General features: G+C 37.2%; 1 protein-coding gene across 4 annotated transcripts in view; it reads right to left on the minus strand.

Annotated features, from left to right (window-relative positions):
• The window catches only part of TAOK1 (TAO kinase 1), a 172,101-nt gene that overhangs the window by 112,297 nt on the left and 36,073 nt on the right, over nt 1-23,731 (minus strand). The window contains exon 2 of one of the 4 annotated variants that reach the window (XM_032321231.1): nt 2,868-2,928. The exons of the other annotated variants lie outside the window; for them this stretch is intronic. The gene's annotated coding sequence lies outside the window, so the exon portion shown is untranslated. The remainder of the gene's footprint in view (nt 1-2,867; nt 2,929-23,731) is intronic. 4 annotated transcript variants of the gene reach the window in all.

A 23,731-nucleotide genomic window follows, 5' to 3' on the forward strand; every position in this document is an offset into this window, starting at 1 on the left:
GGTTCTCCCTGCTTGTTCCCTCTCTCTCTGTGCCAAATAAGTTTTTTTTTTTTAATCTAAGTACCATATATATGCTCTCTTGTATGTGCACTCTCTCTATATAGTGCAAATTTATGAACAAGGTATAGAAGGATATGTACTAAATTGTTAATATTTTCTGTGATAAAGTATAGCCATGAAAAGCATTACTTGTTAGTCTACATATATGTATTCTCTGAATTTTTATAGCTACTGTTTTAGTAATTTTAAGAAATTTACTTACATTGTACTTTAAATTTAAGAAAAATTAAGATAGAACATTTTTAGAACTAGAATACTTATTCTGACTAGGGAGAACAACCAAAAGGTTATCTGCACTTTTTTAAATTCACAAAAGATTTATGCATTTTACAATTTTGTATGTCAAAAAAAAGTTGAGTCACACAAAAACGGAAACTTCCAGAGCAAACACAATTAAGGATTAACATTTCTTAAATATATAGTTATCATTCAAATCACTCAGGAAGTAGCTAATTCACCAACATATAAATAAATGGCCAAAGGATGTATGTCAGCACTCCATAAACAGGTAATATAAATTACTGCGGAGGGGCGCCTGGGTGGCTCAGTGGGTTAAAGCATCTGCCTTCGGCTCAGGTCATGATCTCAGGGTCCTGGGATAGAGTCCCACATCGGGCTCTCTGCTCAGCATGGAGCCTGCTTCCTCCTCTCTCTCTGCCTGCCTCTCTGCCTACTTGTGATCTCTGTCTGTCAAATAAATAAATAAATAAATATTTTTTATATAAATAAATAGCTGGGGAGAAGAGTTAAAGCTTGATAGGCACTGCCATGAGTTTGGGATTCTATCTTCCTCCTTTAACTCCTGGCAGCTTTGACCTAAAAGTGGCCTGAATTACAGCAAGGAAACCCACGGAGAAATTCCGCCCCCCCTTTTTTAAATGTAGTACTATGTACACTTTTATTTTTATTTTTTTGTTATTTATTTGACACAGAGAGAGAGGGAGAGAGATCACAAGTAGGCAGAGCATCAGGCGATGGGGGTGGGGGAAGCAGGCTCCCTGCTGAGCAGAGAGCCCAATGCAAGGCTTGATCCCAGGACCCTGAGATCATGACCTGAGCTGAAGGCAGAGGCTTCACCCACTGAGCCACCTAGGTGCCCCAAAATTCCCTCCTTCTATCCAAAAGACCAGGAAGAGGAGATCCTGTGATCTAGAGATTGTAGGGAGAAAAGCAATTATTTTCTCTTTTCTCTCCTTAGCCACAGAACTGCACTGTGCCAGCAACAGAAAAAAAAAACTGTGAGAAAACCTCTCTTTGGCAAGAAAAATCGGAAAACAGTGCCCCTGTTGGTCCAAAAATTATCAGGGGAATTCCCATAATTTTTTTTTAAGCTCCTCTCTTCTTTCCCCATTTCACTTAAGGCGATGCCCCAGGGATGGGGAACTATATACTGCACAGGTCGAAATGCTTAGAGAAAAATCTATCTTTCTGATCAGAAGAACCAGGGGCAAGTCCACTGGGAATTAAAGAGTAAATGGAGGAAAATCATGGAGAAGAGAGAGCTGGAAAAGAGATCCCTAATTCTTTTACTTTGGTATAAACCAAAACAAATACTGATTTGCACTTGTGTAAAGTAGACTAAAAGAAGTGCAGCAAAGGCTACACTAAAGACAACTGAACTATAGGATAAACCACTGCCAAGTCTCATCCTTTTACTGAGAGGCACAGTACAGGACAAATCCAAAGAGAGCAGCAAAAGTTTTGGAAATAGAACTTGATACTGGAACCACCACTCACAGAAAGTTAGATGGAACTTCCCATTTAAACCAGGTGGTGTCTACTAAAACAAAGAAAACAAATCAATGTTCTCTACAGCATATTAATAAGGCTCAAAAATGACAACATAATATTCACAATGTCCAAGATAAAATCCAAAAATTACTCTACATGCAAAAACAAACAAAACACGCATGCACACGTGCAGATGCGCGCGCGTGCGCGCGCACACACACACACACACACACACACACACACACAAAAAACTGGTTAATGTGACAAATTATCAAGGGAAGAGAGAGGACCTACAGATGCCTATGAGATGACTCATGTTGGAATTCTCACACAAAGACTTGATTTTTTTAAGTTTTTTTTTTTTTAATTTGACAGAGAGAGAAGCAGGCTCCCTGCTGAGCAGAGAGCCTGATGTGGGGCTTGATCCCCGGATCCTGAGATCATGACCTGAGCCAAACGCAGAGGCTTAACCCACTGAGCCACCCAGGCGCCCCTTTTTTTAAAGATTTTATTTATTTGACACAGAAAGACACAGCAAGAGAGGGAACAAAAGCAGAGGGTGTGGGAGAGGGAGAAGCACGCTTCCTACTGAGCAGGGAGTCCGATGAGGGGCTTGATCTAGGATCATGACCTGAACTGAAGGCAGGTGCTTAACGACTGAGCCACCCAGGCATTCCCATACATATACTTTAAAGCAGTTATTATAACCATAACAAATGAGATAATGGTTAACACTCTGGAAACAACTGAAAAGATGTAAGTTCTTAGAGAAATAAAAAAAAATTTTTTTAATCATATGAATAATTTAGGAATGAAAAAAACAGTATCATAAATGAGGGGCACCTGGCTGGCACAGTCTGTACAGCATGTTAACTCCTGATCTTGGGGTAGTGAGTTCAAACCCCATGATGGGCATATTACTTACTTAAAAAAAAATTAAAAAAACAAAAAGCAAAAAACCTCATTACATGGGCTCAACTGCTCAACAGAGATGACAGAAAAAAGAGTCAGAAAACATTAAGACAGAAACTAATGAAACTAAAAAACAGAGAGAAAAAAAGATTGAAAGAACTCACTAGAGCCATAGTGACTTGTTGGACAGCATCAAATTGTCTACGTTTCAAACCACTGGTATTACTGAGGAGAGGAAAAATAAATTGGTAAGGAAAAAAAATTTTTTGTAATGTCTGAAAACTTCACAGATTCAACAAAAGACATAAATTTAGAGATCTGAGAAGCTCAACAAACCCCAAACAGGACAAATTCAAAGAGTATCAGGTTAGACACACCTACTCACAATGTTAGAAAAAGATAAACTAAATTTGAATGACAAGAGATTTTGTGTAAAAAACAGAGTCCACAGAAAGTGGAATAATATCTTTAAGATTATAAAAGGAAAGAATTACCAATGCAGAACATAATTCTTTATCTAGCAGAAGTCTTCTACAGGAATGAAGGTGGGGGGGAATTCTTATATGATACAAAACTAAGAGAATCTGTTGCCAGCAGACCTACCTTAAAATTAATGCATAATGTTAAACAAAAGAGAGCTAGGGTTGCTACATTAGTATCAGACAAAATAGACCTCAGAACTAAGAAAATCACAAGGGATAAAGAAAAACATTATATAATGATGTTATTCCATTCATCAAATCCCAAATCTGTCTTCACCTGACAAAAGAGCTTCAAAGTCATGAAGCAAAATTGGTACAACAGAAAAGAGAAATAAAACAAGTTTATAATAATACTAGGAAACTCCAACAATCCTCTCTCAGAAATTGAAAAAGAAACAGTAGTCTGAAAATATACAGAACAACATTATCAACCAAGTTTACCTCATGACATTTCTAGAATACTCTACCTGATTCTACATTCTTCTCAAGAGCACCCATTAATTCAGGAATTGATATTCATACCAAGACAGATTATATTCTGGGCCATTAAACAAATCTCAACATGCATAAAAAATTTTTATTCATACAAAATACATTATCTGACCATAGTGCAATTACATTTAAGATTAGTAACAAAGATATGACTTCTTTTTTAAAAAGTCATTATTTATTTATTTGTCAGAGAGAGAGAACTCTAACAAGCAGGGGGAGCTTCAGGCAGAGGGAGAAGCAAGGTCCCTGCTAAGCAAGGAGCCTAAGACAAAGAGCTCCTGGATCATGACCTGAGTTGAAGGTAGACGGTTAACCCACTGAACCAACCAGGCATACCCCAAAATACAACTTTTTTTAAAACCCACAAAATTTGGAACTTAAAATAAATACTTCTACATAATCCATGAGTCAATAAAAAAAAGTTAAAGGGAAATTAGGAAAGAATACAAATTGGGGCACCTGGCTGGCTCAGTCTAAAGAGCATACAACTCTTGGTTTTAGGATTATGAGTTCAGGCCCCACATTCATTGTACAGATTACTTAAAAATAGAATTAAAAAAAGAATATAGGGGCACCTGAGTGGCTCAGTGGGTTAAAGCCTCTGCCTTCAGCTCAGGTCATGATCCCAGGGTCCGGGGATCAAGCCCTGCATCCGGCTCTCTGCACAGTGGGGAGCCTGCTTCCTCCTCTCTCTCTCTCTCTGCCTGCCTCTCTGCCTACTTGTGATCTCTGTCAAATAAATACATAAAATCTTTAAAAAAATACAAATTGAACCAAAGTAAAAATACAACATAAAATTTGCTGGATACAACTAATACAGTGCATACATAGAAATTTAAGGCATTAAATCTATATTGGGGGGAAAAAAGATTTCAAATAATCTACGCCTCTATCTTGAGAATCTAGAGAGGGGCATCCGGATGGCTCAGTCAGTTAGTTAAGTGTCCAATTCTCTTGATCTCAGTTCAGACCTTGATCTCAGGGTTGTGAGTTCAAGCCCTGTACTGGGCTCCACACTGGGCATGTAGCTTACATTAAAAAAAAAAAAATCTAGTAAGAGAAAAGTAAATAAAACCAAACAAAGGGGCACCTGAGTGGTGCAGTTGGTTAAGCAACAGGCTCTTGGTTTTGGCTCAGACAGTGATCTCAGGGTGGTTAAGAGCAAGCCCCATGTGGGGCTCCATGCTCAGTTCAGAGTCTGCTTGAGATTCTCTAGCCCTCTGCCTCTCCCCACCGCTCTAAAATAAATAAGTGAATAAATCTTTTTTTAAAAACCCCAAAAATAAATATAAAAAAAGAAATATTAAAGAAACAGACTAGAAATCAAGGAAATTAGAAAACAAAAAGCCAATATAGAAAAATCAGTAAAACCAAGAGATGGCTCCTTTGGGTAATAAAAAATACCTCAACAAAACTGAAAGATCTCTGCCAAACTAACCAAGGAAAACAAGAATAGACACAAATGAGAAAAAACAGAATTCAAAGGGGAAATATTACTACATACTCTTAGAACACTGAAAGAAAGAAAGAAAAGCTCTGGGTTCCTGAATTTAATTCACCATTCTGAACACACTGAAGAAAAGAGAAACACATGATCATATCAACAGAAGCAGAAAAGGACTTTGACAAATCCAATATCCATTTATAATAAAAATGTTAAAAAAAAAAAAAAAACCCTAGTATTAGAAGGGAACATCACTGGGATGCCTTGGTGGCTCCGTTGGTTAAGCGTCTACCTTCAGCTCAGGTCATGATCCTGGGGTCCTGGGATCAAGTCTCTGATTGGGCTCCTTGGTTAGCAGGGAGCCTTCTTCTCTTTGCCTGCAGCTCCCCCTGCTGTGTGTGTTCTCCCTATTTCTCTCTCTCTCTCACAAATAAATAAGTAAAATCTTTAAAAAAATAAAAAGGGGGGGAACATCATTAATCTCACTAAGGGTATCTACAAAAAACCTACAGCTAACATCATAACGATTAAAGGTAAAAGATTTCCCCTAATGATTAGAAACTAAGTAAGGATGTGTATTCTAATCATTCCTCTTCAACATCACACTAGAAGTTCAGTCCATGCCATAAAGAAAAGACAAAGAAAAGATACATAATAGAAAGAGCAAGAAAGAAAAAAAAACCTCTCTAGTTGCTGACATTACTGTGTGCATGAAAAATCCCAAGGAATAGAAAAACAGTAAAAGAAGGGGTGCCTGGGTGGCTCAGTGGGTTAAAGCCTTTGTCTTTAGCTCAGGTCATGATCCCTGGATCCTGGGATTGGGCCCCACATAGCACTCTCTGCTCATTAAGGAGCCTGCTTCCCTCTCTCTCTCTCTCTCTCTCTCTCTGCCTGCCTCTCTCCTACTTCTGATCTCTGTCAAATAAATAAATAAAATCTAAAAAAAAAAAAAAAAAAAAAAACCAGGGAAAGAAGAAAAATATTTAGATATGTCTAAAAATATTTGGATAGAATTTATATAGTAAGAACAATAAATGCCGGGCCTGGCTGGCTCAGAGCATGGAACTCTTGATCTCAGGGTCATGAGTCAAAGCCCCATCCCAGGCATAGAGCTTACTTAAAAAAAGAAAAGAGAAAGGGAAAAAAATTAAATGGAGAGATGTACTATGTTAATGGACTAAATGATTCAATACTGTTATAAGGCCACTCCTACCCAAATTTGTCCAAAAATTCGTTGATTCACAGATTCAATACGTCAGGCAAAATTCAACAGAATATTTTTTCCTGTGGGTATCAACAAAGGGATTCTAAAATGTACATGAAAAGGCAAAGAACCAAATTAGTCAAAACAATTTTTAAAAAGCAGTATAGAGTTGAGGGACTCACACTAATAGATTTCAAAACCTAACACAAAGCTACAATAATCAGTAATGATGAAAGGATAGACACACAGTCCAATGAAGCAAAACAAAAGTTCAGAAACAGACCCTCACGAATATGGTCAATTGATTTTTGACAAAGGTATAATAGAGAAAAGATCTCTTTTGAAAATGGCACCACAGTAATTAGACATCCATATGCATAAAAATGAACTTTCCCTCATACCTTAAAGAAAAATTAACTCAAAATGGTCCATTTATCTCAATGCAAAAAGTTAACACATAACACACAACATTTAGAAAATGACACAGGAGAAAAATCATTGCAACCTTAGTCAAGGAGTTCCTAGATACAACACCAAAAGTCTAATCCATAAAAAGGGCAAAATTGATATGGACTTCACCAAAATTAAAAACCTTTACTCTTGCAAATGACACTTTTAAAGAATGAAAGTCAAGCCAAAGGCTGCTAAAAATTTTTCAAATCCTGTATCTGAAAAAGCATTTGTATCTGAAATCCATAAAGAACTCTTGAAACTCAGTAATGGGGTACACAAATGCGCACTTAGATGATGAAACTATAAAGAAACTCCTGGGGCACCTGGGTGGCTCAGTGGGTTAAGGCCTTTGTCTCCGGCTTGGGTCATGATCTTGGGCCTGGGATCGAGCCCCGCGTCAGGCTCTCTGCTCAGAAGGGAGCCTGCTTCCCCCTCTCTCTGACTGCCTCTCTTGCCTGCTTGTGATCGCTGTCTGTCAAATGAATAAATAAAATCTTAAAAAAAAAAAGTTTTTACTGTAAAAATGTCAGGATAGTAGTTACTTTAGGAAAAAGAAGGGGCTGTGATTAGGCTGAGACATAAGAACATCTAGAATGGCTAGCAAAGTTCCATTTCTTGCCTTAGTGATTACAATGTAATTTTATTTATAATTCATTAAGCTATATGTTTGCCAAATTTCTGTCTGATCTTATAATAAAAAGAATGAAAACAAAAATTATACATACTGTAGTTTTCACAAAGAACACAATACAACAAAGTGGTATAGATTATATTTAGGTAGTTACGGCCTGTATTATGGACAACATTCAAAGTCTATACTCTCCTTATGTTCCAAAATTCCAAAGATAATCACATGTTCAACTTCCACAACCAGAAAAAGAGATAAAGAAAAAATATCCATCATTTGCGCACATTCTTTAAGCTGTGAGAAGACAGAAAAAAAAAAAAAAAATCGAATGAATACAAGTAAGAGAACTCCAACAACGTTAGAAACTCCTCAAACATTCCATTACACTGTTAGGCTAGAGTTTATAGTATCCATTGCATAACTGCTTTTCTGTACATCTTCAAATTCCCAAAAGTTAAGTACTTTATTTTATTTTTTTAAATTTTATTTATTTATTCGACAGACAGAGATCAAAGGTAGACAGAGAGGCTGGCAGAGAGAGAGGGGGGAAGCAGGCTCCCTGCCAAGCAGAGAGCCGGATGCAGGGCTTGATCCCAGGACCCTGAGATCACGAGCGGAGCCAAAGGCAGAGGCTTTAACCCACTGAGCCACCCAGGTGCCCCTAAAGTACTTTATTTTAAAACTTAGCACCATCTTGGCTGCCCTGCCCCCATTCAGAATATTGCTACACAGAGTCATCAATGTCAAAACTGACTAAGACACTTCAATTTGAGTCTTGGCCATTTAAAAAATCTGCCATGAATACAGGAAAAGGAACGGCACAGAGGAGCTTTCACAGCAACCCTAATCATAAAACTCCATAATTTCTCCAGTAGTCTAAAAATGAGTACTAGGTACATGAATACCCAACATACAGGACTAATACAGCTAGATAAACTGCTAGGCAGGTTTAAAAGATATATTTATTTAAGTTCTTAAAGATATTATGAGACTATACATGCAATCTTCTTTAAAAAAACAAACAGGTTATTAGTTACATTTTTAAAATATCAAATCTCTTAGTAGGGTAAAAATATCATTATAGTAACATATCCTTCTTACCAAAAGAGATCTGTAAAATGAAAGTAACAATCCTATAAAGAGCAAATGAGATCATCTTTGTTTCTGGTTCCACAAAAAAACAGACCAAAGAAGCTTATCATTCACTAGGTTATTTAGGGTTGAATATAAGACATAAACAATTTTTATGGTTTTGTACCATTTTGTTTTATCCCAAAACATTTATCTAAGAAAGCCCAAAGAAACTAGAATAAAAAATCCAATATAATTTATTTTAAAAACTCAGATCAAATTATGATTTTCAGAATCAAGTAACTGTTGCACATTTGTAAAACAAAGTCAAATAACTGACAATAACATCAGTCAAAGCAACAGCAAGATGATGGGGGAAGGGTACTGGTAATCAGAGCACATTCAGTATTACTTGAGAAATGCTCCTTGGATGAACAGTGATGAGGTCATGCTATTCCATCTTTTAAGAACCTTCAGATTTTCACAAAAAGGACATTGTTGGTCTTAAGCAACTGCTTCAATACCATTAAGCCCTTTTCCCTACATCTGTTAATCAGAGGGCTCAGGCTTAGAAAACAGCCAACTTAGTCAAACATTTAATCCCTTTAGAGAAAGAAAAATTGTCCCTTTACACAGTCTAATTGGAACAAGAATACATAGATAAAATGATAACTGATAAGACTGTACAGTTAAGGACTTTCTTAAAAAGAATATTACCTTATCTCTCCTTAAAATTTTTTAAAAAGATACATGTATTTGGGGAACAAAACTTTTGAAAGGTAGAAAGGATTCACAAGAAAAATAGTAAGTCTCCCAAGTACCCCTATTTCTGAGATATCCTCCCATAGATCACCTGTGCGTGATGTTAATAACACTACAATGGTCTCCAAGTGTTCAAGTGAAAAAACGCTGTACATATCTCATTTTAAATCAAAAGCTAGAAATGATTAAGCTAAATGAGGAAGGTTTGTCAAGAGCAAAGAAAGGCTAAGAGCGCGAACTCTTGGGACAAAAAGCCAAGTTATGAATGCAAAGGAAAAGTTCTTGAAGGAAATTAAAAGTGTTACTCCAGTGAACACATGAACGGTAAGAAAGGGAAACCACTTTATTGCTGATAAGAAAAAAGGTGTTTTGGGGTTGTTCGTTTTTTGATATACTGTTCTTGTTCCCTTTTTTTTCCCCCCAGTATAGTTGACACACGTATTAGTTTCAGGGGCACAACATATTGATTCAACAAGTCTATACATTATTCTATGCTCACAAGTGTAGCTACCTACTGTCACCACAGAAAACTATTATAATACCATTGACTATATTCCCTATGTTATATCCTCTGTCCCTATGACTTATTCATTCCATAACTGGAAGCCTATATGACCCACTCTCTGGTTTACCCATTTTGCCCATTCCACCACAAACTCCCCTCTGGCAACTGCCAATTTATTCTCTGTATTTATGGGTTTGTTCCTGCTTTTTGTCAGCTTGTTTATTCATTTATTTCTGTACTTCACATACAAGTGAAATCATGTTATTTGTCTTTCTCTGACTTATTTCATATAGCATTATACCCTCTAGGTCCATCTATGATGTTGCAAATAACAAGATCTCATTCTTTTCTACAGCTGAGTAATATACCATTGTATATGTATGCCACATCTTTATCCATTCATCTCTTGATGGATACTTGGAGTGCTTCCATATCCTGCTTACCGTAAATAATGCTGCAGTAAGCACAGGGATGCATGTATCTTTTTAAACTAGTGTTTTCAATTTTTTTGGCTAAATACTCAGTAGTGGAATTACTGGATCATATGGTATTTCTAGTTTTAATTTTTTATGGAATTTCCACAGTGGTTGCACCAGTTTTACATTCCCATCAACAGTGTACAAGGGTTCCTTTTTTCCCCACATCCTCACCAACACCTGTTATTTCTTATCTTTGTTTTTTTAAATATTTTTAAGTAATCTCTAAACTCAATGTGGGGCTCGAAGTCACAACCCCAAGACTGAGTCACATGTTCCACCAACTGAGCCAGCCAGGTGCACCAATTTCTTGTCTTTTGGATGCTAGCCGTTCTGATAAGTGTGAGGTAATATCTCATTGTGGTTTTGATTTGCATTTCCTTGATGATAAGTAATGCCTGTTGATGATAAGTAATGTCTATTGGCCATCTCTGTGTCTTGGAAAAAAGTTCCTCTGCCCATTTTTTAAAAAGTTAGATTATTTGGGAGGTTTTTTGTGTTGAATTGTGTAAATTCTTTATATATTCTGGATACTAACAGGATATGGAGAAAGTTTTAGTGGTTTGGACAGAAGATCCAACCGGCCAAAACATTCCCGCAAAACCGAATCCAGAGCAACGCCCTAACTCTTTTCAATTATATGAAGTCTGAGAGAGTTGGGGAGGCTGCAGAAGAAAAGTTTGAAGCTGGCAGAAGCTGATTCATATATAAGGAAAGAAGCAGTCTCCACACCAGTAAGAGTAGAAGGTGAAGCAGCAAATGCTGGGATGTAGAAGCTATAGCAAGTTACTCAGAAGACCTACTGAAAATAACTAATGAAGGTGGCTATACTTAAAAACAATAAATTTTCAATGTTATTAAACAGCCTTATATCAGAAGAAGAGCCTTCTAGGACTTTCATAGCTAAAGAGGAGAAGTCAATGCCTGGCTTCAAAGCTTCAAAAGACAAGCTCACTCTCGCTAGAGGCTTATGTAGCTGATGACTACTGGCTGAAGCCAAAGCTTACTGACTGTTCTGAAAAGCCTAATGCCTTTGAGAAGTATTCTACATCTACTCTGCCTGTGGTCTATAAATGGAACAAAGCCTGCATGACAGCACATCTGCTTACAATATGGTTTACTGAGCATTTTTAGGCCATTGTTGAGACCTACTGCTCAGAAAAAGAAAAAAAAATCCTTTCAAAATATTACTGCTCATTGACAAGGCATGTGGTCACCCAAGTACATGGAGATACACTATGAGATTAATGTTGTTTTCATATCTGCTAATACAACATTCATTCTACAGCCCATGGACTAAAGAATAATTTCAACTTATGAGTCTTAAGATTTGAAAATACAATTTGTATGGGCATGCCTGTATGGCTCTGTGTTAAGCACTCAACTTGGGTTTGCTCAGGTCATGATCTCATGCTCTCGTGGGATCAAGCCCTGCATTAGGCTCTGCACTCAGCGGAGAGTCTGCTTGAAGATTCTCTCCCTCCCCCCCTTCCCCACTCACAAACTTGCTCTCTCTAAAATAAATAAATCTTTAAAAAAAAAAATTAAAAAGTTTGTAAGGCTGTAACTGGCATAGATAGTGATTAGTCTGATGGAACTAAGCAAATTGAGAAGTTTCTGGAAAGAAAGAAAGAAAGAAAGAAAGAAAGAAAGAAAGAATTCATCTTTGTAGATGCATGTGTGATTCATGAAAAGAAATAATATCAACATGAACAAGGTTTGGAAGAAGTAGATTCCAATCCTCATAAACGATTTGGCGGGGGGGGGGGGTTCAAGACTTCAGTGGAGGAAGTAATGGCAGATGTGATGAAAACAGCAGAAGAATTAAAATTAGAAGTGGAGCCTGAAGTGCTAATTAAGTTGTTATAATCACCTTAAAACTTTAACAGATGAGGAGTTAATTTCTTTTTTTTTTTTTTTAAGATTTTATTTATTTCTTAAATTTTATTTATTTATTAGAGAGAAAGCACCCATAAGCATGGGCGGGCCAGGAGGTGGGGTCGAGAGAGAGAGGCAGAAGCAGACTCCCCGCTGAGCAGGGAGCCCAATGCATGGCTTGATCCCAGAACCCTGAGTCCATGACCTAAGCGGAAGGCAGCCAACCAAGCCACCCAGGTGCCCCTATCTTTTTTTTTTTTTTTAAAACAGAGAGATAGTAAGAGAGAGCACAAGGAGAGGGAGCAGCAGGCAGAGGGAAAAGCACGCTTCTCTTGAAGCAAGAAGCCCAATGCAGGACTCTGACGGACCTGAGCCATCCAGGCACCCCAAGGATTTGCCTTTTTTAAAAAAAAAAAAAAAAAAAAAAGATTTTATTTATTTATTTGAGAGAGAGAGAGAGATCACAAGTAGGCAGAGAGAGATGGGGAGAGGAAGCTACCTGCTGAGAAGAGAGCCCGATGCAGGACTCGATCCCAGGACCCTGAGATCATGACCTGAGCTGAAGGCAGAGGCTTAACCCATTGAACCACCCCAGCACCCAAGGATTTGCTTTCTTATGGCTGAACAAAGAAAGTTGTTTCTTGAGATGGTATCTACTAGTATTGATGCTGAGAGGACTGCTGAAATGATAACAAAGGATTTAAAATATTCCACAGACACAGCTGATAAACTAGCAGCAAAGGTTTGACAAAACTGACTCTAATTTTGGAAAATTTCTACTCCAGGTACAATGCTATCAAACAGCATTGCATTTAACAGAGAAATCATTTGTGAAAGGAAGAATCCATCAATGTGGCAAACTTCACCGTTGTCTTATTTTAGGAAAAATGTCACAGCCCCCCCGCCCAACCTTCAGAGACCACCACCTTGATCAATTAGCAGCTATCAACACTGAGGCAAGACCCCTCCACCCAATAATATTGAAAGCTCAAATAATGGTCAGCATTTTTTAGTAATAGGTGTTTTTAAATTAAGGTATATACATTTTTAGACATAATATACTTACTTATAATATACATACTTAACAGACTATAATATAGTGTAAACATAACTTGTATATACACAGGGAAGCCAAAAATTTCATTTGACTCGTTTTACTGCAATACTCACTTCACTGTGGTGATCTGAAACCAAGCCCACAGTTTCTCTAAGGTATGACTATATAAATGTTAGTACTGTAAGAGGGAGTCAGACTAAAATAATCAGGTCATTTCAAAAGTATTTTGTGACATGTACAAATTTTCTTATACACATAAAAACTATGGGAGACTTTACACTGTCTATCTTGTATTTTTTTTTTTTGAATGGTGAATGTTTTTTCTATTTAAAAACAAATGTTAAAAATCGAATACGAAAATTTCATTTTCTGGCCATAGCATTTACATGAAACTTAGTTCCAAATGGTTTAATATTTTCATAATTTGCAGCTTTCCACAAGCTCTTACCTCTCTAATATTTCCCATTCCCACAAAGATTCTGTGAACTAGAAAAGTAATTCATATGACCATTAAGAATTATTTGCAGTACTTGGTAAGAATCTAAATGCAGAATGATAAGATGAGCCTCTCTTTCTAGTTGTTTCCCTTTAATAGATTATATGGCACTTCTACTTTTCCATTCTGTCATTGCTTAATAATGTAACCATTATTAAAGGAGGGAAAAGCAAGCTACAGCACAGTGCTACAATATAAAATTCTTTTTTTTTTTTAAGATTTTAAATAATCTCCATATACAACATGGGGCTGAACTTACAACCACAAGATCAAGACTGAATGCTCTACCAACTAAGCCAGCCAGGCACCCTATATGAAATTCTTTTATTTTTGTTATTTTCATTTTTTTAAAAGACAGAGTGGTTTATTTATTTATTTATTTATTTATGTGAGAGAGAGAGAGAGCGCGCGCAACAGAGTGCGCCAGGGCTCCCAAGGGGTAGGGGACAGATGGAGAGAGAAGTAGATACCCTTGATGAGCAGGGAGCGCGACCTGGATCAGGACCTGAGCCCAAGGCAGATGCTTAACCTTAACCAGCTGAGCCACCCAGGTGTCCCAAGAAATTCTTGTAATGTCTCTCTCACACATACACTCTCATTCCCTCAGGTATGAACTGTTAATAGCTGTTATATGTGAGTGCTAGGATTTATAGACTCATTTTCTTCATTTTCCTTATCAGTACTTTCTAGTTTATTCTACTGCAGTTTACATGAATTTTTACAATGCAAATAAAAAACAATTGCATGATTCTTCAAAGTGCTAGAAACTTAAATGCAAAGTAGGGATGAAGCAGGAGTTTTTTGTTTTTAACTCAAAATCTACAAGTGTTAACAACTTTGCAAAGGAGAAAGATTTTCATTTAAATTTTTCAAAATTCCTTGAATACACTGAAAAACATTCTTCTAAAACTATTACTGGGTCAAAGATTTGGGATGAAGAAAAAAGACTATCAAACTATTTAAATATCTAGAATTCCACACTAAGAAATTTGAAAATCTAATAAAAATGATTTTCTGTCAAAATGGAAATTAGTTGCAAAACAACTAATCTGAATTCTTCAAAATATCATGAAGACAAAAAAGACCAGGGATGGTCTAGAGATTAAAGAAGACTAAAGACATACTGATGTGGGAAGCAAAGGCAAAAGAAAGATTAAATTTCGTTATTACTTACAGACCACTGACAAGTCCCTGACACAAGGCAGAGTGACATTCCTCTAGAAGCTCAGCTGCCTCAATGTTAATACTTTCCTAAGGGCAAAAGGCAATCTTAACCCAACCCCCAGGATCCTATAAGTCTTCTTTAACATATAAAAATTCCTTTCGAAACTTCCTTTATCTCTATAACCCATCCAAGATATATGTCAGCAATCATTCCCCAAGCCTATGCCCACCGATATATATCTGAAGGGTCTCATGACTAGGGTTTTATTAGACAGTAATAAAGTCTTTTCCTAACAATATCTAGCCATCTCAAGGTCCCGGAAACCCTGCTTCCAAAATTCCTTAGAGACTTATGCTACTTCTAACCCCCTCCCAACCTGAAAGTATATAATCCACCAGTCCTCATGACCCCAGCACAGCTCTTTCTGCCCACAGGTCCTGTGCTTTATTTATTTATTTATAAAAGTTTTTAGCTTTTTTTTTTTTTTTTAAAGATTTTATTTATTTACTTGTCAGAGAGAGAGAGAGAGAGAGCTCACAAGCAGGCAGAGTGGCAGGCAGAGGCAGAGAGAGAAGCATGCTCCCTGCCAAGCAAGGAGCCCGACGCGGAACTCGATCCCAGGACCTAGGATCATGACCTGAATCGAAGGCAGCGGCCCAACCCACCGAGCCACCCAGGCGTCCCGGTCCTGTGCTTTTAAAAAAACACCTTTTAGGGGAACCTGGGTGGCTCAATCAGTTAAGCGTCTGCCTTTGGCTCAGGTCATGATCTTGGGGGTCCTAGGACTGAGGCACACTTTGGGGTCCCTGCTCAGTGGGGAATCTGTTTCTCCCTCTACCTTGGCCCCTCCTCCTGCTCATGCTCTCTCAAATAAAATCTTAAAAACAAAACAAAACAAACAAACAAAAATACCTTTTTGCACCAAATAAATCTCAAGAATTCCTTCTTGGCCATTAGCTCCAAAACAAACCCCAACATTTCCTACCTTAAAATGACAATTAATTCCCATATATGGTCCTGAATTGGGGGGAAAAATCCATCTTTAAAAGACATGATTGGGGCCTCTGGGTGGCTCAGTCACAGACTGAGCATCTGACATTTGATTTCAGATCAGGTCATGCTCTCGGGGTCATGAGATCAGTCCTGTGTCCTGTTCCATGCTCAGCAGGGAGTCTGCTTGGGATTCTCTCTCCCTCTGCCCCTTCCCCACCCCCTGTACTCAAGCTTGCACACACTCACTCTCTATCTAATAAATAAATAAATCTTTAAAAAGACATTATTGTGACAAACTGGAATAATCTGAATATATACCGTATATTTGATAAGAGTATCATATTGTTATATTTCCTGTTATACTTTTACTGTGTCTAGTGAGATAATGTCCTTGCTCTCAGGCAATACATGCTTCAGTATTTACAGTCATGTCTGCAACTAATTCAAACACTTCAGGGGATATCGAGTGAATGTCTATGTAATACAGCATATGTATGTATAACATACATATATGTTATATATGTTAACTGGTGAATCTTCTTAAGGAGTACAATGGGAATTCATTATACAAGTCCAGCAATTTCCAAATAATTTTGTATTTCTCAAAATAAAAAGATAGGAAATAAAGGGCAACAATGCCAGGGTGCCTCTACAGGTCAAGGCTACCACCAGCATGACAAAGCTGCCCACTTGGGAGGTTCCAAAAGTGCAGGAGGTAAAAGTTCTGTGCTTAAAGTTGCAGCCCATCATTATGAGGCTAAGTGTGAAAAACCCAGCAAGGAGTTCATGCTCCAGGGGCTCACAGTGGGGCTCAGTTGGTGGAACATATATATGACTACTGATCTCAGAGTTTAAGTTTGAGCCTCATGTTTGGTGTAGCGATTACTTTAAAATCTTAAAAAAAAAAAAAAAAAAAAAAACCAACTTCATACTTTGCTGCTGAAAAGAGAAAGATCTGTGGTAGTGTTTTTTTTAAAAAAAGCAAGTTTGTCAACAAGTGTGCTCTGGACTTCTTTGGGCAGATGAGGCTTCCTGTGTGGAGCTTTTAAGGAATAAACAGACCTGTATTAATTATTCCAGCCTGAGTTTTTTTTTTTTTTTAAGATTTTATTTATTTATTCGACAGAGAGAGATCACAAGTAGATAGAGAGGCAGGCAGAGAGAGAGAGAGGGAAGCAGGCTCCCCATTAAGCAGAGAGCCCGATGCAGGATTTGATCCCAGGACCCCGAGATCATGACCTGAGCCGAAGGCAGCGGCCTAACCCACTGAGCCACCCAGGCACCCCTGAGATTATTTCTTTATTGTTGCAAATAGCAGGAAAAATCTGAGGAGTGTGTTGGACAAACTGGACTTAGTGCAACATGACCTGAAAGAGCTGCCAGAGGTCACCAAGGGAAACAGACTGACCTTTACTAGAGTATCTCTATCACTCAAGACTAAGACCAGAGGCCACTCCCTGAGATAGAAGATCCTAAACATGCCAAATAGGGAAGCTGCCCTTTTCTCTGAACCACAGAAAGATGGGCCTACCAACCACACTCAGACACGAGTCCAGACAGTAACTTATGTAAACTCCCATGCAGTTTAAATTGACCAATAAAAGTGTTCTTTCTGGGATCACAAACATTAACAAAAAAGTTAATTTATGTGATTTGGCAGTTATTCTATACCATTTCCTGGCCATTAAAATGTTTAAAGGACAAAAATAATAAAATTTCAAAAATTTAAAGTTGGGGAAGGGGGAATACCAGAAATAACCTATAAGTCCAATAGTTTGATAACTAAAAGCTCACTGAAAGAATGAGAAAGTATCACTTCCAATTATAATTTAAAACATAGTAATCTACTGCTCCCCCTGCTTGTGCTCTGACAAATAAATAAAATATTTTTTGAAAAATGTATGAGAAATAAGAATGTATGCTGACTCACATTTCCAGAAAGCAATGCAGGACCAGGCATCAATATAAAAACCCTCCAGCCCTTTGACTCAACTCTACCTCTAGAAACTAAAAAAATAATCAAAACAAAAATGTTCACAACAGAATTATTTATAAAAGCAAAGCAGCCAGAAACAATCTCAAGGTCTATCACTACAGACATGAGTAAATGAAAATATCTGACAAATTTTTTTTAAGTCATTTAAAAATTTTTGGTTTTAAAGAATATTAATGGCATGGGAATGGGGCCTCAATAAAAGCTTTAATAAACTGTACAAATGCATTTTTAAAAATATGTATAAATAACATTTATTATATCCTAAGCACTATATTATGTACATTATATCCATTACCTAATTTATTCTCTCTTTTTTAAAGATTTATTTGAGAGAGAGAGCACGAGTGGGAGGGGCAGGAGAGGTTCAAGCAGATTCCTAACTCAGTGAGTGAGGACCCCAAAACCAGGCTTAATCTCACAACACTGAAATGAGGACCTGAGCCCAAAACAAGAGATGGTTGCCCAACTGACTGTACCACTCAGGCGCCCCTAATTTATTCTTTTATTTTTTTAGATATTTTATTTATTTTAGAGGGAGAACACAAGTGTAGGGAAGATCAGAGGGAGAGGAACAAGTAGACTCTGTGCTGAGCAGAGAGCCCCCCGGCAAGGCTCCATTTCAGGACCCGAGATTACAGCCTGAGTGGAGATCAAGAGTCAGATGCTCAACCGACTAAGCCACCCAGGCACCCCCTTAATTTATTCCCTTAAAGGCACTATTAAGTAGCTCTTAAGTAGAGATGTTAAGAGGATTCAGACTTTTCATTAAGTAAATAAAGTACCTGGCACACAACAAATAGTAATATTTACTTTTATATCCCCATATTACAGATTTTAAAACTCAAGAGTCAGAGAAATTAAGTGATCTGCTAAAATCACATAGCTAAGGGGCATGTGGGTGGCTCCCTCTCCCTCCGCTTCTCTCTCCCTCTCTTAGTTACTGACACTCAAATCTTTTTAAAAAATCACATGGCTAATAATCAGTGGAACAAAAATCTGAACCCACAGGATTTAATTCTAGAAGTTCCTAGAGAATCCTGAGAATCTAGAGAATCTTGAGAATCTAGAGAATCTTTTTTTTTTTTTTTAAGGATTTTATTTATGAAAGAACACAAGCAGATGGAAGAGCAGAGGGAGAGGGAGAAGCAGACTCCCCACTCAGCAAGAAGCCTGATTTGGGACTTGATCTCAGGACCCTGGGATCATAATCTAAGCCAAAGGCTTAATTGACTGAGCCACCCAGGTGCCCCTAGAATCTCCGTTCTTCACTATTATGCTATACAATGTCTATACATTAAAAATACACAGAAGCAGTAGTAAAGGAAATACACCAAAAAAGTAATATCTCTAGGTGGTAAAAGCAGTGATGGCTTTTAACTTCCAAATGTTCTACATTTATAAATGAATTACTTTTAAAACTATTTTTTCCAGAGAACTTTAAAAATATCAGTAATACAGGGGCACCTGGCTGGCTGGCTCATGCAACTCTTAATGTCAGGGTTGTAAGTTCAAGTCCCATGCTGGGTATAGAGATTACTTAAAAATAAAATCATTTTTTACATAAAATCTTTTTGAAAATATCAGTAACACAAATATCAATATTATAATACCTAGGAGATATAAAATCTGCATCAAAAGCTTATTTAGTCTTGTTAGTTCAGTACCACAATACTTTCAAGAATGGCAACATTTTCTGAAAAAAGGAAACTATTGATCAAAGCTCAACAAACAAAATGTAATAATCTTAGAATAGTTTTTAAATTATTTAAAGACTTCTTGGTTATTGTATCTTCTGTTTTCCAAGAAAATATAAAGATAATAGTTAAAATATCCAGTATGTCCAAATTCATAAAATAATGTTATGGTGATTTAGCAGTGCAGCATCAAATGAATATGATGAAGAAATAAAAAACATTTTGCTTCTGGTATAACTATTCCCATCGTACACCTATAGTAACTTGGGTAACTGTAGTTTAGATAAGCCAAGAATAATTCCTTCATTAACAAAAGGAAGGAAATATTTACTTAAATATTCAAAACAGATTGTTCTTAGGGGCACCTTGATGGCTCAAATAACTGAAAGACAAACTCTATTTACATTCTTTATTAACAGTAAGTCAAGGGGCACCTGGGTGGCTCTGTGGGGTAAGCCTCTGCCTTCAGCTCAAGTCATGATCTCAGGGTACTGGGACTGAGCCCCACATCAGGCTCTCTATCAGCGGGGAGCCTGCTTCCCCCCACTTTCTCTCTGCCTGCCTCCTCTCTGCCTACCTGTGATTTTTCTGTCAAATAAATAAATAAAATCTTTAAAACAACAACAACAACAACAACAACAACAGTAATTCAAGAGATAACAACTGTGATAAAGCCCTGGAAAAGTACCAATCAGCTACGTCATTACAGACAGAAGAATGGACAGCCAATTTATTTCTTACATAGAAAGTTCAAAGGTACTATAAAACTACATATTTGACATCTCCACTTGAATATCTCAAAAGCACTTTTAACTCAACATAATCTAATCATTTAAACTAATCTACCTTTTGTGTGTCCTATATAAAAAATAGTGAACGTATCCAACCTAATATATCCAATTCAGCAATTCGGAAACCTAAGAATTATTTTTTGACAATTCCCTTTCCTTCACTCAAAACTCAATCGATCATCATGTCTTGTAGATTTGTCCTCCCAAAACTTTCTCAAATTGACCCACTTTACTACATCTCCACAATCCCCTCCTTATTCCATCCACACTACCACCATACCTAATTCGGGCTACCTTACTATAACAACTTCCTAAATGGTGTCATTGCATCCACTCTTGGCCCTTCTCAAATCCAATCTACTACTACAACCTTTCAAAATGCCAATCTGATTATGTCATTTTCTCTAGGTGTTCAATGCCTTTACACTGTATTTCAGTTGAAACAAAAATCATTAACATTTATGGAACTGCATCATCTGACTCTATCCACCTCTTTAGTCTCAACTCCAACTTTCTGTGCTCTGATAACATAGGCCTTGCAGTTTATTGTCACACTCCTTTTACCACAGAACCTTGAACACACAGGTTCTAGAATTATATTGTCTAAGTCCCCAAACCGGATCTACACAACATACTAACTCTGGGAAGTTAACTTATAGGAAAGAAACTTAATCTCTCTGACCTCAGCCTTCCCAACTCTACAATAGGGGAAATGATAATATCTATGTCGGGGGGGGGGGGGTATTACGGAGGTTAAATCAAATATGTATAGAGAACATATTGCTCATAATCAGTAAGTACTTCATGCCAAACTCCTCTACTTTATTTTCTTATTTTTCTTGATTTAAGTTTTTATTTTAATTCCATTATAGTTAACAGTGTTACAGTAGTTTCATGTGTACAATATTCAGCAATTCCATACCTTACTCAGGGCGCATCGTAAGTGTACTCCTTAAATCCCCACACCCTTCTCCCTTCTGGTAACCATCAGCTTGTTTACTATAGTCAAGAGTCTGTTTTCTGGTTTATCTCTCTCATTTCTTTTTCCTTTGCATGTTTGTTTCTTAAATTCCACATAAATGATATCATATGGTATTTGTCTTTCTCTGACTTATTTCACTTAGCATTATACTCTCTAGCTCCATCTATGCTGATGCAAATGGCAAAATTTCATTCCATTTTATAGCTGATTAATATTCTATTTTGTATATATATGCCACCTCTTTTTTACCTATCAATGAACATGTGGCTACATCGATAATCTAGCTTTTACAAACAATGCAGCAATAAACATGGGGTACATGTATCCCATTCAATTTGTGTTTCTGTATTTTGAGGGTAAATACTCAATAGTACAATTACTGGATCATAGGGTAATTCTATTTTTAACTTTTTTTTTTTTAAGTTTTATTTACTTAAGTAATCTATACACCCAACATGGAGTGTATAGACCCCAAGATCAAGAGTTGTATACTCCTCTGGCTAAGCCAGCCAGGCACCCTATTTTTTAACTTTTGAGTAACCTCCATACTGTTTTTCACACCAGCTGCACCAGTTTGCATTCCCACCAATAGTCCACAAGGGTTCCTCTTAATCCACACCCTTGACAACACTTGTTATTTCCTGTCTTTTTTATTTTAGCTGTACTGACAGGTATGAGGTGGTATCTCATTATAGTTTTGATCTGCATTTCCCTGATGATAAGTGATGTTGATGAAGCATCTTTACTCATGTGTCTGCTGGCCATCTGTATGTCTTTGGAGAAATGTCTGTACATGTCTTCTGCCCATTATTTCTTTTTTGTTTGTTTGTTTTTTAAAGATTTTTTATTCATTTATTTGACAGACAAAGACCACAAGTAGACAGAGAGGCAGGCAGAGAGAGAGGAAGGGAAGCAAGCTCCCTGCTGAGCAGAGAGCCCAACGCGGGGCTGGATCCCAGGACCCGGCAATCTTGACCTGAGCCAAAGGCAGAGGCTTTAACCCACTCAGCCACCCAGGCACCCCACTTTTCTCTTTTCTTTGTAAGCTCTATGCCAAGCTGGGATTTGAACTCATGACACCTGAAATCAAAAGTCACATGCTCTACCATTTGAGCCAGGCAGGTATCCTTCCTCCTCCCCATTTTTTAATCGGATTACTTGTTTTTTGGGTGTTGAGTTGTATCAGTTCTTTTATGTATTTTTGGATACTCTTTATCAGATATGTCATTTGCAAATATCTTCTCTGATTCAGTAGGTTGCCATTTAGTTTTATTGATTGTTTCCTTCACTGTGCATAAGTTTTTAATTTTGATGTTGTCTAAACTCCTCTATTTTCTTCTATCTCTGGTTATCATCTCCAGTGGGAAACTTCCCAACCTTATTCTTCTTCAAGGCCCAATGAACTGCTTTTATGTGTGTGTGTAATGCTTCTATAAGGTTTGCTTATACTCAATTAACAGTTATCTCACCTCACTGTTTACTAATCTAGCTCATCCTACTACTAGGTGAGTTCCTTAAAGGCAGAGGCTCTCTTATTAATCTTTGAAACTGATGTAACTAACACAACGATTCTAATAGGCATTCAAGAAATATCAGAGTGAATACAGGAATCAGGTAAACAATGAAAAATATGGTTTTAATACAAGAATTTTGACAGTAAATAAAAAGATTCTATGTACAGTTATGTTTTTTTTCAAAGTATGGTATATAGCCACCTGTGTAAAAACTGCCCAGTATGCTTTTAAAATGCATACCTCTGGCCCCTCAACAAACCTACAATTTTTCATAAACTTTTTTTTTTTGCAAACCAAAGGTTTAAAGTTGCTAGACTAAATAATGAATTAACATAATTACAAGATATAATTTAAGAAAATGACTAGTACAATGGTCAAACATTATACTTCAAAGTCCTTAAGAGTAATGAAGTCATTTAATAGAACCTACTATTGAATCAGAGTCAATTATTTGTAAGCCAAGACTACTGGCAGGTTGTATCCAACATTTCTGAGAATGTGGAGAACAGGAGAATCTGAGGGAAGGATGCCTGGGTGGCTCAGCTGGTTGAGTATCTGCTTTCAGCTCAGGTCATTATCTCAGAGTCCTGGGACTGAGTCCAGCATCAGCCTCCCTGCTCAGCCGGGAGCCTGCTTCTCCCTCTGTCTTGCACTCCCCCTATTTGTCCTCTCTGTCTCTGACAAAGACATAAAAATAAATAAAATCTTTAAAAAAAAAGAGAGAGAGAGAGAAAATCTAAGAGATAAAATACAACTGTCTGGAGATTATTTCTAACAGGATATTCTCCTTAACCTAGACTGGAAGTGAAAAGGTGCAACAATTTAAAATATAAACAATTTAATCTACATCAAATTATGCCTAAACCTGAGAAGCACTAATAAACAACAAAATATAAACTATTTGGACTATTTAGGATATATCTGCTCTCAATTATCTCCATTACA

Source organism: Mustela erminea, chromosome 18, assembly GCF_009829155.1.
Source record: "Mustela erminea isolate mMusErm1 chromosome 18, mMusErm1.Pri, whole genome shotgun sequence".
NCBI lineage: Eukaryota > Metazoa > Chordata > Mammalia > Carnivora > Mustelidae > Mustela > Mustela erminea.